Genomic DNA, 19,620 nt, shown 5'->3' with positions numbered 1-19,620 from the left:
ATTATTATTATTATTATTATTATAATATTATTATTATTATTATTATTATTATTATTAGGGTTCCAAAACAGGTAACAACAACCCACTCGCCCCCCAAAAGTATGCAGAGCAGGAAAAAACAAAAACAAAATCAGAAGTCAAGGTACAGAGGCAGTTCCTACATAAGTATACAGCAATTACATCCAGAGGACATTCAAAAGGGGTTATCATGGGTACCCTGTTTCCTGCACAGTAGCAGTAAATGGCTGGTGGGAAATTTTATTTTGTGAGAGGCTGCATATATACAATTTACTTTATATAAATTTACTTTCCACTGTATACTAAGTCTTAAGCAATGCTTCTTCAATTTTCCATTGTGTGTTTTTTCTAAAATAAAGAGATGTGCTCCTGTTTCTGAAAGGCTTTTGATGAATGGTGGTATATGTGTGGATTGGAAGGACGTCTTAAAAGACTGATCAGAAAACTGACCAAAGGAACATGGGGATTGTGAAGGATCTTTTCGGCTAGCCTTCCTTTTATTTCCTGAGCGCCCTAACAGTGTATGATGGAAAGTCTTCTATTCTCACTACTGGATTGGATTGATCTTTATTACGGCCATTGGCCCGTCACACGACAGTTTCCCATACCAACATAATGTACTTGAACCTCCAAATTTAAAACCGCCAAAACTTACAAAAAAACAGACAAGAACCAAAGCAGAACAAAAACAAAAGACCAACATCATACATTACAATAAATTTGTAACATAAACATCACCCTCTGCTCATAAATTAATAGAAGACATCAATGGTGATTCACCTAGTTACATCCTAAAACATAGATCATGGTTTAAAGGGATTTTCCGAGCCGCACAGGAGTCCGTTTCTCTTCTTTAGGGATAGGACGCTGATCAAGAATCTGGCAACCGTGAGTGATCTTAGGGGGTCATCATCATTTAGTAGATATCTCAGTTTGGCTTCATTCGTATCATCGGCAATTCCCTTTAGATATTGAGCAAGAAACTTGCTCCTGGCCGATGAGTGAAAAGCACAGTCAAAAATTATGTGATGCAACGATTCCGGTGCCCCACAATTACAATCGCATAAGAGCGATATCTGTCCATTGGAGAATCTATTTCTCAGCACGTTCGATGGGAAGGTGTTGAATCTTGCCTTTACAAAGGCATATCTATGAGCCGAAGAAGTTAAGGAATTCAAATAGTTTGGGAGCCTTAAGAGGGGTGATAAACCAAGGTTTAGAGGTGAGCAGATACCATTGCCCAAGACCATTTTCTCACTTACTACTTAGGCCTCCTTACCCTCTTAGTTGCACAGGGACCTTCATGAGTAGTTGCCATTGCGCTGCTTATGTGTCATTTGGAAATAGTAGCAAGGTGTTTCAGCCCCTTGAGTCGGTTTTCCTGCAGGCTGGGTATGGGGCTTTGAGAAATTTGGCCCTGGCGTCACTTGCCTATCGCTTCCTGGGAGCTGGCATGGTCCTGATAACAAGCTGGTATGGCCCTGGTAACAAGAATCTTGTGGCTCCTTAAGGTTTTAAGAGCGACTGTTGTAGCAGGATCTTTTCTGGATCAGACATGCATCAGACGAAGTGGCTTTTGGTCTAGAAAACGTCTTGCTGCAACAAATCGGTTCGTCTTTAAGGCACCACCAGGCTCATTGTGTGTTTCTGTAGCAGATTTATCATGGCAAGCTTTCTAGACTTTGCCAAAGACAAGGTGCGCAGACATAAAATGCTAGTGAGCTACTTTTTCTCTGGTTTATATACTCAAAATAATTTGCATATGAAGCAGAGATCCAGAGAAATCAATGTATTTTTTTATAATTAACAGACTCTCGAGCCAAAATCAAATAGGGACATTAAGTAAATAGTTGATTTATTAGATCTATATCTTGGCCTTCCTGAAAAGATCTCATGGTGACATACGTGGGGTTGTCCCACTTTATTTTTGCAGTAGACCTTGGTTAGGCTGAGAGAAGAGCTTTTCCTAGGTCACACAGTGGGTTTTATGGCGAACAAGTATTTAACCCAGATTACCTTCATGCAACATTTTTGCCATGTTACAACATGCTGGCTCTCAAATTTGTGGGAATATTTCATGTGTTTTCTTGATCTGGACTAGGCCTTTAGTCCTTTCTGTTTCTGATTTCTTTCCCCTCGTTCTGTTTTTTTGTAACCTTGTTTTTTTGTGATCTAAAATGAATGCTAATATTTCAACAGATACAGAGTGACTGAGTCTTAACATTGCTCACTAGTATGCCCATGAAGAGGCATGGCCAAAGTTAATTATGTCTAGAGCAAAATCTGGGCGGTCTGGCTGAGCCAAGCAGGTAGGTAAAGATGCTTTGTTTGTGAAACAAAATAATGTAAGCCAACACATACTTGATTACCAGTATTGCAAAAACCACAGAATCGCTCTAGAGGTGATTTTCTAAGGACAGAGTAGCCCCTTTACGTATTGTTGCAGCCATATTTGTGATTTACATTTCCCCCACTCCCAAAACACCCCTCTTCTATAGGAGTGCAATGTTGCTTTGCCAGTTTAGTAGGCCTTTAGCAAGAAGAATCCACGATTATGGATGCCATAATGATATGCCTTTAAAACACAGGCAGACTATTCAGTTGTATGCGTAGCAGTGATTCTAGAACTTGTGGCTCCTCTTTTTACAGGCATTTCAATTTGGCATTTCACGAAAGTATACTACTGTACATATGCATGGAAGTAAAATTCAGCCTCAAGTAAATCAAAGAGTACAGTGGTGCCTCGCAAGACGAAAAGAATCCGTTCCGCGAGTCTCTTCGTCTTGCTGTTTTTTCATCTTGCAAAGCAAGCCCATTAGCGGCTTAGCGGGCTTAGCGGATCAGCTGATAAGCGGCTTAGCGGATCAGCTGATAAGCGGTTTAGCGGCTTAGCGGGTCAGCTGATAAGCGGCTTAGCGGATCAGCTGATAAGCGGCTTAGCGGATCAGCTGTTAAGCGGCTTAGCGGATCAGCTGTTAAGTGGCTTAGCGGCTTGGGAAAAAGGGGGGGGGGAGGAAAAAAAACCCCGCAGGAACTCGCAAGACATTTTCGTCTTGCGAAGCAAGCCCATAGGAAATTCGTTTTGCGAAGCACCTCCAAAACGGAAAACCCTTTCGTCTAGCGGGTTTTCCGTCTTGCGAGGCATTCGTCTTGCGGGGCACCACTGTATATCATATTCAGGGAATGTGTGATTAGATCATTAATCCGCTTTGAGACTACAGCTAGAGATCAGAGATTGAAGAATATCAATAGGAGAGGTAATTTTGTGTGAAATAAAATTTCAGTAACACGGAATTGTGGTCATCCTCTGAACGATGACAGTATAAATATTTGAAGCCTTCTTCTCTGCAAGAGATGATCACTGTTTTCAAGAACAACAGTATTTCTGAACTTCCTATCAGTTGCAGAGATTCCCAGTTTTGTGAGCTTTTATCTCCCAGATTTATCCCTGATGTGATGTTTCAGTTTGTAACTTTGCATTACTAGTACATCCATTGGAATAACATGACATTTTCTTGTTTTAAATAGTGTACCCAGTCATGGCTTAGCTTGCTCAGTCTGTTCTGGTGGTAAATAAATACGTCAAGGGAATATTGTGATCTCCAATGTAAAATCTGCTGTTCAGATGTTAAGTTACTGTTAGAGAGCTAGGCTTGTCCAAAACAAATTGTTTTATGAAGTATCATGGTGCCATTTTCTATACAGCCCCTGTTTAGAACAAGAATATGTGCAGTCTTGAAGAGGTGCATATTAATTAAGACACTATTCTCTCTTCAGTGGATGTGTACCATCTGGCTAGAATTAATTAATTTTTTGGAGCATTTCTGATTGCATGTAAAGAAATCAGCATTTCACCATCACTTACTTTATTTGAGTTCTCTGTAGAAGATAAACATCTGAAGAAGTTACGGAGAACATGGGATAAAATGAGTCTGCTAAATCCAATTTGAAGAATATTGATAGAATGACTGAGCAGGTTTCCTTAAATGTTTTGCTCTTCCTGGAACTAGGGGGGAAATGCCACCAGAAATAAATAAGTAAAGGCAGAACTGAAGTCCTGGAGGGCTTGGACCTTTGTATGGAAGAACTGCGAGGATGGCAAACAGCTGAAGAATTAAAGAAATCTGTCTCTTCTGGACCCCATTTTTAGTCACCAAAGCGAATGGCATCATGGTTTTTATTATTGTCCAAAATAAGATTAAGTATTGGACAAAGCATGTAGTGTTCTAAGCAATGTTTCATGCTTGCCACTGTTTGGGAGTGGAAGATTATTTTATTACTCCAAGCAACATTTTGAAAATACTTTAAGAGCTCTCACTTGTGCAAGGTGACTAGAGGTTATTACTACCAGAGTAATTGGATTACTGCTAATGAATATCTAAAGCCAGATAAAACATGCTTTTTGGTTGGCCTGTTGATCTGTGTGGTTTTATTTGCAATTTGGCGCACTTAAACCTGGAAGGTGGTGCTTGGCTTTGCATAAGGGCTTGAATAAGAATGAATTTGAAGAACTTAAAATTTACTTGACTAACTTTTTGCAAGGAACTTTTATTATTAGTTCATCTAAAAGATTATATGACATGTGGTTGTAGCCAATTCTGCCGTTCCGCTTGTGCAACAGACTTATACTTGTGCAACAGAAATCCCCCTCTCCTTTCCCCATGCAACCTCAAAATATGGAACAGTTTTTGGGAGCTTGCAGGGTGAAGAAGGGCAAGTTCAGTTGTGTGAGCAGTATATCGCTTATACAGTGTGAAATACAACCCCTAGTTTATAAATGAAGGGGGACACACACACAGATTCTGAGATTTGTTATTTTGTTGTATGTACAGGCTGCAGGAGCCTGTAATACGGTTTACTTGTAATACGAAAAAATTTGTTTCCATGTGTTAATATTCATGGGGTGGACACAGCTGAATCATAGTTTACATGCATTATAGTCCAGGTTTGAAGCTCATTGACTCCATTAAAGGATCTTGCTCAGCAAGATTCAATAGCGATTTCGCTGGATATTTTATTTTATTTTTATTTTTATTTATTCACAGCTTGATTGTAAAAACCTCAAAGTGGTTTACAAAAGATATAACAGTAAAATTTAAAAAAAAAATTACAACCCAACTTTAAAACATACGAAAGATGAAATACGAAAACAGATTAAAATTACCTTAACTGTTTTAAGGCTTGTCTAAACATGATTTTTTTTAGCAGGCTCTGGATTAGCTTCTACTAGTCATTTCCTTGGCTATCTAAGCCCAGGCCTGATTGGCAGTAGCTTTCCAAGGTCTCATATTGGGCACGCCTTAAGCAGTTGCTGCCTGTGTACCTAAGCATCAATGTGCGATGCTCAGATAGTGCTAGATTAGTGGAAACTGTAGGATCTGAAAGGTTTTTACGCTCCTCTCATTGCTGTCCTTGAACGTGGTCGTGCAAAGTATTTCTAACTGGTAAATGCTTTTCTGAAACCATAGTTTTGTTTCCTAAAATCTCAAAGGTATTGTTAGCTTGCTTTCACTCATTTCAAATACTTGCATGCTGTTTGGTTGCATTTTGAATTCTGTTTAACAAGCCTCTGTTTCCTTAGCTATTCCAGCCTTATATCAGGCTTTCTAGTTTAGGGCGACTTCTCTGGTGATTCTGTTCCAGGCGTAGTTACTCTGGTCTATGTAGTAATTACGTTTGAGAATGTTGTTTTTCACTGTTTGATTTATGAACTGCGGGTTGGAATCTGTGAAAGGAGGGTTGGGTGCTAATTGTGTGTCTGAATAGTGAAACACTTAGATGCTGGTATGTACCAGTACCAAGATGCCTCTTAAGGTCTCTGCAGATACAGCCCTCAGCCATCCACCACGATGCAACTAACCTTTGTAGAGGCCTTCAGATGCTTCTCACTGGAACTGAATTCAGAGGTTAAATAGTCATGGACATTGCAATTCCATAATGCTTCATGTCTCTGTATTGCTCAGCTGCAAGAGCATTTAGGGCTTACCATGAGGAAGATTTGACAAAGGCTACTTGAGGTTGTGGCAAACTACAGTCGTACCTTGGATCTTGAACGCCTTGGCTCCCAAACGATCAAAACCCGGAAGTGAGTGTTCTGGTTTTCAAATGTTCTTTTGGAAGCTGGATGTGCAATGGTGCTTCCAGTTGGATGCACCATCAGAAGCCACGCTTTGGTTTCCAAACGTTTTGGAAGTCAAATGGACAGATTCCATTTGACATCCAAGGTACGACTGCACTCCAAAAATCTATCTTCGTTCCGCTTCAGGTAGAATGTGGATATCCAGTGTAAATCTTCACTTGAAGCAAAGCTTTAATGTGGCAAATACGGCCAAAACTTCTGAATTATGGCTAGGGATTGAGATGGACTATGCCTGTGCTTTGTGTTCTGTGAAGGCCAGATCCGGTAGTGCAGTGTTGTGGCTTTCTGTGGCTTGTTGCCACTGAGAATATAGTAGTTATGGTCTCAAACGGCAGGTAAGTTTGAAAATGTAATAGTAATATGTGCTCAAGGCTGAATCAAGCTGGAAGAAACTCAACATTACAAATTTCATGATTCGTATGCAAATTGTTATGCAGAGAGATGTGTGTCTTACTTAGAACAAGTGCAAATATGTTGTAGTTTTCTAGTCTATTAGTTGTCTTGGTTCTTGTTTTTATTTTCTATTTGCCTTTCTCCCTTTATCTTTTCTCAGTCCCTTATAGTTTTGCAGTACCTCCCATATTTTTAGTTCCTTTATGATACCTTTTTGTATTGATTGATTTACAAATTATCGGGGTGTGTGTGTGTATAAAATATAAATATCCGCCCCTTTTTTTCTTTGTACAAAGGTGAGGGGCCATAATTCAGTGGGAGGGCATATGCAAAAAAAAATTTCTCCACATCTCTGAAATGAATGGCATGGTAGTACTCCCAACGGTATGTGTAAGGTTATTGATAGTAAGTGAATTACTGGAAATCATTTGAAAAAGCCTGATGCAGCTGTGGGACTGATAGCAATTACCTAAACAATACAAAGCTTGATCCCCCTGCTACTTATGAATGAAAACACACACACAAAAACCAGTGCTTGATTTGCATTCAGTGTATACCCTAATTTTCAAGTTTCACATTTGTGCCCAAATGGTTCGTGTACAACAAATCTGGCTTATGTTTGCACTGGGGGAAAAAATCTTTATCTTCATTAAGTTCCCTTGGGGTTAGATTTTTTAAAAACATGAAATCCTAAATAATTCCTTTTTACTTATTACTGAGCATTTTCCTGAGCCCCCTTTCTTTGTTTTTAAAAGTAAATAAATTGTCTGGTGTCATAAGTTACATAGTCCACCTATTCTTGCACTGCTTTTATGGACTGCGGTTCCATTCTGTGTCTTAAAACACAGGCTGGGAAATAAATTGTGTGTGTGTGTTTCTGTGTAAAGCAGAGCTAGGGAAAGTTAATCCGATTTACGCTCATGTTCCTAAATTGCCCTATATATCAGACAGGTAAACCTGCATAGCTTAACTTGCCTGTTCATGTAAATGCCATGTGTTTCTGTGAACTGTTAAATGTTTCTTCTTTATGTTTTTCTGAACAAGCAAGAATGTAATGTGTTTTTAGTTTTTATAGCATAACAGAGAATTCTCCATACAATAAACATCTCCACATCCCACATGAGAGCAAAGTACGGACATCAGCCAAATATATTCCGCCACAATTGGGCCAGAGGTTGCATGTTGGAATTATTTTCCTGATATGTATGCTATAGAGGCATACCATATTTCTACAAAATCACTTTTGTTTGTTGTCCATTCAATACTGTTGGTCAGTTTTTCCATAAGAGCCAAATTCCAAGTAAGGTAAAGGGTAAAGGGACCCCTGACCATTAGGTCCAGTCATGACCGACTCTGGGGTTGCGGCGCTCATCTCGCTTTATTGGCCGAGGGAGCCGGCGTACAGCTTCCGGGTCATGTGGCCAGCAGGACTAAGCTGCTTCTGGTGAACCAGAGCAGCGCACGGAAACACCGTTTACCTTCCTGACGGAGCAGTACCTATTTATCTACTTGCACTTTGATGTGCTTTTGAACTGCTAGGTTGGCAGGAGCAGGGACCGAGCAACAGGAGCTCACCCTGTCGCGGGGATCTGAACCACCGACCTTCTGATCGGCAAGTCCTAGGCTCTGTGGTTTAACCCACAGCGCCACCCGCGTCCCTCCAAGTAGACAGCTGCAAATTATCCAAATCCTTCCAATTCTAAACAATCAGTAGATGATCTGCAACCAGTAGAAATGCAATCAGTTCTTGCTGGTCATTCTGTTAATTTATTAAAATAGGTTATACTGTAAAACCAATTGTAGCATACATCAAACAGACTGAAAGACCGCAATCCAGACTCTATAAACCATAGTGCAAGTCTATCGCGTATAGAACCCTGGCTCCTCTAGCACAGCAGTAATATTTGAGCATTAATCAGATGACATTTTTGTAGGGTCAAATATTATCCATGTAAGGTTTTGAATGTGTTTTCTCTAACTTGGGCAGATACAATGGCTGTTTAATGCGCATTCTGCCTGATCACTCTCCACTGACCAATCTCCAGCATGGCTGTTTACAAGAGCAGTTCACAACAAGCTGTGGATAACTTTGTGCAAGATCCCTAGTCATTCCTTACATAACACGATCCTAACCATAGCACTTGATTGTTAAAGAGAACAATAACAGCTCAACACAGGCGTACACATCGTTTTCATATACTGCTGTTGCTCCTCCCTGTTTGATCTATCCCTTTTGAATTAATACATTCCAATTACGGCATTCCAGTAATGAGTCTCATCCCACCAGGTTTCAGTAATGCTTATTATATCATAGCTGCCACCCTGTAAGTAGGATTTAATAGGTTGGTATCTGTCCATCTCAGGAGACAATGGAAGAGTGGGCCTTTGGGTGTGAAGTCTAAACTGTTGGGAGAGTTACAGCGCTTGCTGTGGCTGTAGGGACCAATATGGGAGAGACATGTTTTGTTGCAGCTGGAGCTGGTGTGCCATGGGGTTTCTTCTTTCTGTGCTCCTTCCCGCGGTTATTTCTCATTCTGCAGTGGATACAAGGCCTGACTGATTGTCTCCAGGCACTGTGTTCAACTGCAAGGGATTCCCATGTGGCTGACTCTCGTCTCCTGGCTGTTACAGCCCACCCCCCGATCACCGATTCCTTCTTCCCAGCCGGTCTCCAACCCCTCTTCTAGTGCCTACTTGTCAGTATCCAACCATCACTCCTCGGTCTTCAGCCAGTCCCTGACAATCAATATTGTCCCCGATATTTGGTGTCCCTGCATCCTCTGAAATATTGTCTCCCTCCCCTTCAGGATTTATTTCAAAGTCCTCCTGACCAGGATTGCGAGACTCTTTGCAAACACATTATTGTCCACTGCTTGTGTGGTGGAACCCACCTCTTGCCAGAACTGCTTCTTTGTGGAAGGGAGACTGTGGTCCAAGAAGCCAAACCTTTCCTGACCACACCATCTGTGCAGCCGCTTGTTTACTTCCAGTATTCCCCCACCCCTCTCTTCCTTAGTGATGCCTTTAGGAAGGAGTGATGGAAAGACCACCTGTGCCCCATGGTTCTTCAGCTTCCTTCCCAGAGTCTCATAGTCTCTTGTTATAAATTGGAGGTTGTGTGGGGCAGTATCATTTGTATGATACTGCCACACCCCAGGACGCGGGTGGCGCTGTGGGTTAAAGACTCTCTCAAGGCAAATCTTTAAAAATGTAGTATAAACACTGACAACTGGGAAACACTGGACTGTGAAGCGATCCAATTGGAGAACAGCCTTTGCCAAAGGTATCATGGGCTTTGAAGATGCTTGAACTCAGGACAAAACCGAGAAACGTGCTAAGAGGAAGGGAGGTTTGGCAAACCCTCACCATGATCAACTCCCATCCGGAAACCTACGTCCCCACTGTGGAAGGACCTGTGGATTCAGAATTGGCCTCCACAGTCACTTATGGACTCACTGTTAAAACCATGTTCATGGAAGACAATCTTACTCGGCTACGAGTGATCGCCAAAGAAGAAGAGAAATGATAGCATTTGTCTTTGTTGCTCTGCTGCTTTTGCCTGGCGTGTGGCTCTGGAATGTTGCCTTGAGGAAATGTGTCCCTCAGGCTTCTGCACCTCTGGTTTGGACAAGAGTGAACCGCATGGGCCAATGGTCCGACTCAGCATAAGTTAGCTTAATATTAGCTTCATTAGGGATGCGGGTGGCGCTGTGGGTTAAACCACAGAGCCTAGGATTTGCTGATCAGAAGGTCGGCGGTTCGAATCCCTGCGATGGGGTGAGCTCCCGTTGCTCGGTCCCTGCTCCTGCCAACCTAGCAGTTCAAAAGCACATCAAAGTGCAAGTAGATAAATAGGTACCGTTCCGGCGGGAAGGTAAACGGCGTTTCCGTGCGCTGCTCTGGTTTGCCAGAAGCGGCTTAGTCATGCTGGCCACATGATCCGGAAGCTGTACGCTGGCTCCCTCAGCCAATAAAGCGAGATGAGCACCGCAACCCCAGAATCGGCCACGACTAGACCTAATGGTCAGGGGTCCCTTTACCTTTATACATTGGAGGCTGTGTGTGGCAGTATCATTTGTACCCACATGAAACAGAAGGGGTCTCGTGGTCAGTGGGCTTCATAAGACTTGGCAACTTCTCTGTCACATCATGAATCTTTGCACGTGGAAGACCTCATTGGACATGCTCTTACCTCCACCCACTGCTGTCTCTGTCCCCCTCAGTAGGGAGTCTACTACCACCTCCACATGTCTCTTCCTCCTCAAGGAATTGAACAGGAATCCCATGTTCTGCACCGTCTGTAGCCACCTTGGTGCTCTCTGAGGCCTACAGCTGCTGTCCTTGCTACTCTGGCCCAGAATCAGCATTCAAAGGGAGGGCATGGATTGTGACACAGCACAGCTCCCGACAGTCCTGCTTCCATGCGCCGCATCCTTACACGTGTTTAACGCCTCTTGCATGTGGTGATCTTCCTTCTCCCTAGAGCAGGGGTCAGCAACCTTTTTCAGCTGTGGGCCGGTCCACCATCCCTCATACCATGTGGTGGGCCGGACTATATTTTGAAGGAAAAAAATACGAATGAATTCCTATGCCCCACAAATAACCCAGAGATGCATTTTAAATAAACGCACACATTCTACTCATGTAAAAACACCAGGCAGGCCCCACAAATAACACAGAGATGCATTTTAAATAAAAGGACACATTCTACTCATGTTAAAACACGCTGGTTCCTGGACCGTCCGCGGGCCGGATTGAGAAGGCGATTGGGCCACATCTAGCCCCCGGGCCTTAGGTTGCCTACCCCTGCCCTAGAGTCTTCCCCCATCTTTTGCCTTCCCAGGGCAGCCTGCTCTGCTCTGCCAGAACGTCTTCCCTGATAGCTCAACTGTGTCAGGCAGTTGTATTTTCTCTTCCAGTGGGGAACCAGCTGACACTTGTGTGCTTCCTCAGGTAGGAAAACAAACAAACATGGGTGTTGCAGCTCTAGCTGTCCATGTCTCTTGCACCTATGTACTCCTGACACAGTATTCCAGCTCTCCCCTGCTAAACACCCTTGCAAACACCTCTGTTTGCAATCTCCCAGCAGTGTAGAACCGGGGGCAGCTACTTCCACCCCTAACCAGATCACCGACTTACTTCCTCTGAGCAGTAGTCCCTCCCTCTCAGAACATGACGCACACAAAAGTACACAAGCAACCCTCCAAACAGCTTAGATAAGCAACCAGTTTTACTCCCAAAGGCACAAGCTCAGTTTGTTCTGTCTCGTCGACCAATCCCTCTCAACTGCCCCAGTTTACTGGCCCTGTTTGCCAGCTCCCAGAGACTGAGAGCAGCTACACAGAACTGGTGTTTTATTCCTCCCGGTGGTTTTGGAAGAGCAGGAGTCCTCCCATTTAGTAACTGAATCGGCTACAGTTTTGCTCTGTAAGTCCTCCAAGCATTGATAGGATCACCTCATTAAACCGCGGGTGACTTGGCAAAATGAATTGGGAGGAAAACTGAAAGCAAAGCTCCCCATCAGAATAAGTTGGCTCGTCACTAATTGACAAGTTTAGGCAGTTCTGCTTCGTTCTGATTATTTTGACAACTCCAGCAAAGCTCACTGGGCAGGTCGCATGTGCTCGCAATCTGCAGATCCCATTCTTTGCAGTCCTTTCCCACATTTTTGTAGGAACATAAAAGGGTTGCTCAAGTCGCTACCACTACGTTGCTCTTCTACCCTTGGATTTATAGAAACATAATGCAGTTGGCACCAATATTTTTTTTCAAGTCAAAGTGAAGACTAGCACGACAGATCCAAGGCACAAAAAGAAGTATTTCATTTAGTGTAGAAAACTGCTTATTGGATGGATGATTGGGGGGGGGGGAGTTCTCATTTGTTCCAATGAAGTCCCTGATCTGGATCAGTACCATGTCAGTGAGCAAGTTGTTGAAGCTCCTCCCTGACTTCCTATAAAGGTCTGTGACGGGTCGGCAAACTAAGGCCCACAGGCCGGATCAGGCCCAATTGCCTTCAAGATCTGGCCCGCAGACTGTCCGTGGATTGGGGTGCTGATTCTGTTCGTTCAGGCTGTACCATTTCCCTCCCGTGCCATTCCATTACCCCCCCACACACTGCGGTGGCGGCGCCTCCTCCCTCCCTCCTCCTGGCTTCTCCCTGCCCTGCCTAGAGGAGGAAGGGAGCTGGGTGAGCGCCATTTGAAGCAGCCCCTCTCCGGAGCCAGTGTGGTGTAGTGGTTAAGAGCGGTAGACTCGTAATCTGGTGAACTGGGTTCGATTCCCCGCTCCTCCACATGCAGCTGCTGGGTGACCTTGGTCCAGTCACACTTCTCTGAAGTCTCTCAGCCCCACTCACCTCACAGGGTGTTTGTTGTGGGGGAGGAAGGGAAAGGAGAATATTAGCCGCTTTGAGACTCCTTCGAGTAGTGATAAAGCGGGATATCAAATCCAAACTCCTCCTCCTCCTCCTCCTCTTCTTCTTCTTCTTCTTCTTCTTCTTCTTCTTCTTCTTCTTCTTTCGCGCCACTCATCTTCCCTCCGCTGCCGCTGCCCCTGCCCTGGTGCTCCTGTGCGCCAGAGAGCGGAGCGGATGAGCTCGCTCTGCCAACCACGAGAAGCGGTGGCAGTGGTAGCAGCCCCAGGGAAGGTAAGCGCAGCGGCTGGGGGTGAGGGGTGGAGAGGAGGACTACTTTTCCGCCTCTTCCAGCTCCCCCGTGCCGCTTCTCTGACCCGCCACAAGGTCTGAGGGACAGTAGACTGGCCCACAGCTAAAAAAACTTGCTGACCCCTGGTCTGTGATCTGGGTTGTTGGAATCATTATTGTTGTTGTTGTTGATGTTGCTGCTGCTGCTGTTATTGTTTTGTTTTCATTACAATTATTTCTTCTATAACACCTTCATCCAAGGATCACAGGGTGATTTACAACAACAACAATAACAACAACAACAATAATAATTTATTATTTATACCCCGCCCATCTGGCTGGGTCCCCTCATCCACTCTGGGAGGCTTCCAACAAAACACTAAAATACAATAACCTATTAAACATTAAAAGCTTCCCTAAAGAGGGCTGCCTTTAGATGTCTTCTAAAGGCCCTCGGAGCTGGACTTCAGTGTCTGGGCAGAACGATGGAGGTGGAGACACTCCTTCAGGTGTACTGGACCGAGGCCGTTTAGGGCTTAAAGCTCAGTACCAACACTTTGAATTGTGCTCTGAAACGTACTGGGAGCCAGTGTAGGTTTTTCAAGATAATAAAACCACAAAAATCCTTAACAGTAACAAACAAAAGCAGTTAACACACACACACACCCTACAATTTAAGAGGCCATAAATTGTTTTATTAGCCAGAGAACTGAAAAAAAAAGAATGCTTTTGACTGGCACCGAAATATACGTAACCAAGGTGCCAGGCAAATCTCCCTGGAGAGAGAGCATCTTACAAATTGGGAGCCACTGCAGCAAAGGCCCCGCTCTCGTGTTGCTTCCCTCTGGACCTGTGCAGGAGACACACAAAGAAGGGGCTCAGAGGGTGATCACGGGGTCCAGGCTGGTTCATATGAGGAGAGATGGTCTTTGAGGTATTGTGGTCCTGAGCCATTTAGGACTTTAGAGGTTGAAACTGGCACTTTGAATTGGGCCTGGAAACATAATTGGCAGCCAGGGCAGTCGGGCCAAACCTCAAATTGCCTTGCGCAACCTGGCCACTGAATTCTGTACCAGCTGAAGCTTCGGAAACATTTTCAGAGGCAGCCCCATGTCTAACGCGTTGCAGTAATCTAACCTAGAGGTTACCAGAGCATGGACAACGGAAGTTAGGCTATCCCTGCTCTTTGGTGTGAACGGTGGCATATCTAGTTTGTCTCCCGAGTATTCCTTTTACTCGGAATTCCTGTAATAGTTTCACTCTTTGGTGGCAGAGAGATTTGTGTACTGTTGCTAAAAGATGAGACTGAGCTCTGTCCCCTTATTTACCTGGGAGTTACCCCTAATGAATTGAGTAAGACTTACTTCTGAGTTGATATGGTTAGGAGTGCACTTACAATGTAGGGAAACGAAACAAAGAAAATGGGGAGAACTGAGTGCATACTTTATGGAGTGTTCAGAGAGAAAGTGCTAATATCAAAGCAGTTCAGAGAGGTCTGTGTTGGTTCAGAGAATAAAGGATGTATGGACACCACAGGATGCATTCTCTGATATCCCTGTGGCCATCTGTTTTCATTTTTTAGCAGGATGTGAAAAAATACTGGTCCTCTTCTCTGGCACAGATTATCCACAGTTTATTTCGCTCTGCATTCAGTCTTCCTGAATTCTCCCAAGGACGTTCAGCAAAAAAATCTATTTATTTGTGTGTTTTTGCTAACGGCAGATTGAATTTGTCCACCAAAATTGTAGGTAGGTTGATCTCTGTTTTGGTGGATTAATTTTATTCTAGCAGAGAGAAACCCAAACGCTAGCCTCATTAATGGTTGACCTAGCAAGATGTTGCTTCCATCTCTGCAGATGGAACAAAAAAAATTGCTTGCATCACTTTTTATATTAATGATGCTCTTGGCAGAAATGGATCATTTGTTGCCATATTGGTTGCAGCTCTTAACAACTGAAGAGGAAGGGAATTCGTATTAGATGACAATAAAATCTTACAGTCAGTTTGAGACATTTTTTGCTGTAGGCAATGTGGGGTTGAGGGGGAAAGAGAGGTGGGGAGAAACATGAGAAAGAGAAAATTAGGAGGAAAAGTGGAGAAGGGAGGGAAACTTTCATTCTTTGCATAGTATATGAGTGGAGCTTTTTTGTCAACATCACATGGACAGGTGTCTTATTTTTGTTGGCGGAGTGAGAGATCAGAGGGCACAACTTGCAGGAAGGACTCTACCGTTTAAAAACAGAGACACTGATTATGATTTTGTTACTTATGGAAAATCTTTCAGTAAAAAGTGAGGTTACAGAGAACCAGACAGAGGGCCTTCTTGGTAGTGGCGCCCATCCTGTGGAACACCCTCCCATCAGATGTGAAGGAAATAAGCAGCTATCCTATCTTTAAAAGACATCTGAAGGCAGCCCTTTTTTGGGAAGTTTTTAATATTTAATGCAGTACTGTTTTTAACATTTGATTGGGAGCCGCCCAGAGTGGCTGGGGAGACTCAGCCAGATGGGCAGGGTATAAATAATAAATTATTATTATTATTATTATCAGTGCCAAGCTAGAGTCAGAGTGACAGTTTTGTTCAGTTTGCTCTGCAATCCGCAGGATTGTCTGCTTAGTCCCCACCGCTCTGTATTGTTTGCAGAATCTAGTTACAAATGAATGAAGCTTTTTAAAAAGCTTCTTTTAAAAAAATAGATAGTCTGTTTTGGATTCAGTCAAGGCCAGTGATTGTTCTGGTCAATCTGAAAGGCCTGACTAGTAGAAGGAGGAGTTTAGTTAGCAAAGCCAAAAGAAATGTAATAATTAGTGGTAGCTCTCTGTCTGGCCCACTAAGCAGATCTCCTTGGCCCCTCATTTCCAGCTGAAGTGCTCTCTCTCTTGTGTTGGTAGGGGACTTGTAGCACTCCTCCAATAAAGCAAAAGTAAATAATAATAATAATAATAATAATAATAATAATAATTTTTATTTATACCCCGCCCTCCCCAGCCAAGGCCGGGCTCAGGGCAGCTAACAAGCAATAATAAAAACAAGTTGAATGAATACAACTTAAAAACAAGATTAAAATACAACAATTAAAATATTGAAACATTAAAATATTAAAATGCAACCTCATCACAGGAGGAGAAAGGAAAAAGAAAAAAGAAAGAGGGGGAGGGAATCAAATTGGCTCCAAGCCAAAGGCCAGGCGGAACAACTCTGTCTTACAGGCCCTGCGGAAAGAAATCAGATCCTGCAGGGCCCTGGTCTCATGAGGCAGAGCGTTCCACCAGGCCGGAGCCAGTGTTGAGAAGGCCCTGGCTCTGGTTGAGGCTAATCTAACTTCCTTAGAGCCCGGGACCACTAGGGTGTTGCTATTTATGGTCCTTGAGGCTCTCTGTGGGGCATACCGGGAGAGGCGGTCCCGTAGCTACAAGGGTCCTAGGCCGTGAAATCTGTTTTCATTGATGAATTACTGAGTATTGAGTCCATAGCTTTGAGGGACCTTGCCTGCTTTTTAAACAGATGCCTCTGATGTGTCTACTTCCCCCCACCTTTTCGACTGCACACGATCACCTCTCCAGCTGCACATGTTGTGTCCATCGGCTTGACTAAAAAAAGACACTATATGATTGTTCTTGCAAGATGCAGATGTGAGATATATGAGTTGCATGAGCTGGTTCTGGTGCACATGCGTTCCACTGTGAGCAAGATGGAGGCATCCTGTCTTCAGGTTTTGCACCTGGAAGAGCAAAAAGCAGGTGTGCGGCTAAGGGATGCCCGCTTCTCCAATATCTAGAGCAGCTTGAAGTCATTCTGAAAGTAGCACTAGCCTGGAACCCCGTAGCACACAGCAGTGAAATGGCAGCAAGAATATGCTCTGTCTTCTGAAGTTTATTTGTCGGCCTGGTTTAGAAACTCTCTACAGTTCCTTGTGCAATTGTCATGCATTGCAGCAGAACCTGCTGAATAGAAATATTGCGTACTTTTAAATTAACAAATTAAAAAGTACCGATCCTCAGTATTTTAGACAGGACATCAGTTATTCCACTGTCTGCAGAGTAGTGAAATCTCTGAAGATCTGAGGATTAGTCCTCTCAGGAGTCACTTGAATTCTAATTAGGGATGCTTCTTTAATGCTATTACTGTCAGCGGGGTCATTTATGAAAAATAAAATGAGAGCTAGGTTGGAGATCACTGAGTGGTTTGAATTGGGTGATCTATTCTCTGTGTACAAAGGAGGAATACAGGAGGTCTACAATAGGATGGAAAGGAGTGGTTGCCAAAATAGAAAGTGAAAGTTTGCTTTAATTGAAAAGACTGAGAGATACTGAAAAAGTAGGACTCCAAATCAGGTTTCTCTTTCTCTCTCTCCCCCCCCCCTTTGATTTGTGTGTGTAATCTATCAATTAGTGCCACCTATAGGTCAATTTAAAGTTTGTCACTAGTTTTGAAGTGTATGATCTAAAGGGGAGACAAATGAGCAATAGTTTCAAAGGAAACCCACAACCTTGGTCTTGACAATGAAGCTGAGCTTATCTTGCACCTCATGAAAACCCTCCTGGGTGAAGAAGGGATCATACGTGAAAGGAATGTTAATCACATCGCACAACAAATGCCAACAGTGTCCTTCAGCTCTCTATATTGGACAAACAGGCCAAACCTTACGCCAAAGAATAAACGGACATAAATCTGACATCAAGAATCACAAAACAGAGAAACCAGTAGGAGAACACTTCAATCTCCCAGGACATTCTATACAAGATCTCAAAGTAGCTGTTTTACTACAAAGGAATTTCAGAAATAGACTGGAAAGAGAAGCTGCTGAATTGCAACTCATTACCAAACTTAAAACCATGGAGAGACCTGGTCTGAACAAAGACATTGGATTCTTATCTCATTATACATGACTAAGCCATTTTTCACCTTCTCACCCCTTGCCTTTTCCTGTAAGACCTATTGCAGTCGTTAAGAGTCGTCAACAGGCTCATCTCAGCTATCTGCCAATCACCCATTCCCACCACCCTTCTGAGTAATACCCCTCCCCACCTTCTCACTATATAGAAGGATCTGGCAACTTCTGTTTCAGTGTATCTGAAGAAGTGTGCATACACACGAAAGCTCATACCAAGAACTAACTTAGTTGGTCTTTAAGGTGCTACTGGAAGGAACTTTTTTATTTTGACATCGCACAACAAAACTCAAGTCACTGAGATGAAGTTTAGAGGTATCATTTAAAATAAAAGGGATGACATGTCTTACCTGGTTAGCAATGAAATATGGCTCAAGGTTTGGGGTGCTCAAGCCTCCTTCCACCGTGGGGAGGGATGGGAGTTTGGCATTTATTCTGGGTCTTTTGCAGAAAAAAATTGTCGAATTTGTTTTTTCTGCCACTTTCATATCTCGTTCAGTGAGATCCAAATTTGGAGTGATTGGAATAGAAAAAAAGCGGTTTTGGTAGGATCACCATTTTTACCATTGCTAATCCGTCTGGGAGGGTAAAATGGGTTTTTCTCTTTTTCTTTTCTTTCTTTTTTTCCAAATTTTGAAGAATTGTCTGCCATACAGGGGGACAGAGTCCGTTAAGGTTTTCTTGTTCTATTTATTCCCCAATATATAAGCTATGTGTGTTAGAGTCTAATGCCTTTTTGAGTTCTGTGAATGTGTTTTGGATTCATCTGCAGGGTTGATAATGTTGCATAGGTGTTAAGCTTTTGAGCTATTGCTGCTTCCGTGTTCAAAGGTTCAGGTGTCCTTACCATTAAATCGTCAGCAAATAGTCCAATCTTAGAGTTTTGTTTTCCAATTCCCTTGATGTCCAGCATTGCTCTGAGGAATATACCGTATTTTTTGCTCTATAAGACTAACTTTTTCCCTCCTAAAAGGTATGGGGAAATGTGTGTGCGTCTTATGGAGCGAATGCAGGCTGCGCAGCTATCCCAGAAGCCAGAACAGCAAGAGGGATCACTGTTTTTGCTGCACAGCGATCCCTCTTGTTGTTCTGGCTTCTGAGATTCAGAATATTTTTTTTCTTGTTTTCCTCCTCCAAAAACTAGGTGCATCTTATGGTCTGGTGCGTCTTATAGAGCGAAAAATACGGTAACCAATGGTTCTAAAGCTAGGATGAACAAAAAGGGAGAGAATGGACAGCCGTGCTTTGTCCCCTGTCAAATCCTCTCTGGGGATGAATTTATATTGTTTGTTCTTACTGTGGCCAAAACTTCGGAGTATGTTTGTTTCAAAATGTGTATGCATCTTGGGGCAAATTGCATTTTAGATAGGACAGCCAGCAAAAAGTCCCCTTCCAGGCAGTCAGAGGCCTTGAGGAAATCCTAAGCTCTTGACTACTATCTGTTTACTCCGTTCAATTTTGTTTAAATGTTTTCTAATTGGTTCAGTGATGTTTCAACAGGGGACAAAACCAGCTTTGTTAGTTTGTGTGAA

At 43.1% G+C, this 19,620-nt stretch overlaps 1 protein-coding gene and 1 long non-coding RNA gene across 4 annotated transcripts in view; both read left to right on the top strand.

Annotated features, from left to right (window-relative positions):
- Nucleotides 1-19,620, top strand: part of TSC22D1 (TSC22 domain family member 1) — a 65,334-nt gene that overhangs the window by 21,827 nt on the left and 23,887 nt on the right. The window contains exon 3 of one of the 3 annotated variants that reach the window (XR_014526259.1): nt 2,218-2,648. The exons of the other annotated variants lie outside the window; for them this stretch is intronic. The gene's annotated coding sequence lies outside the window, so the exon portion shown is untranslated. Of the gene's footprint in view, nt 1-2,217; nt 2,649-19,620 lie in introns of those variants that run through there. 3 annotated transcript variants of the gene reach the window in all.
- On the top strand, nt 2,214-8,200 carry LOC310707047. Its single transcript, XR_014526296.1, has 3 exons — nt 2,214-2,327; nt 4,029-5,715; nt 7,220-8,200. It is a non-coding gene; the product is annotated as an uncharacterized lncRNA (long non-coding RNA).

Source organism: Podarcis liolepis (assembly GCF_965112155.1).
Source record: "Podarcis liolepis genome assembly, chromosome: 5".
NCBI classification, from domain to species: domain Eukaryota; kingdom Metazoa; phylum Chordata; class Lepidosauria; order Squamata; family Lacertidae; genus Podarcis; species Podarcis liolepis.
This window is presented reverse-complemented; position numbering and strand designations above follow the sequence as displayed.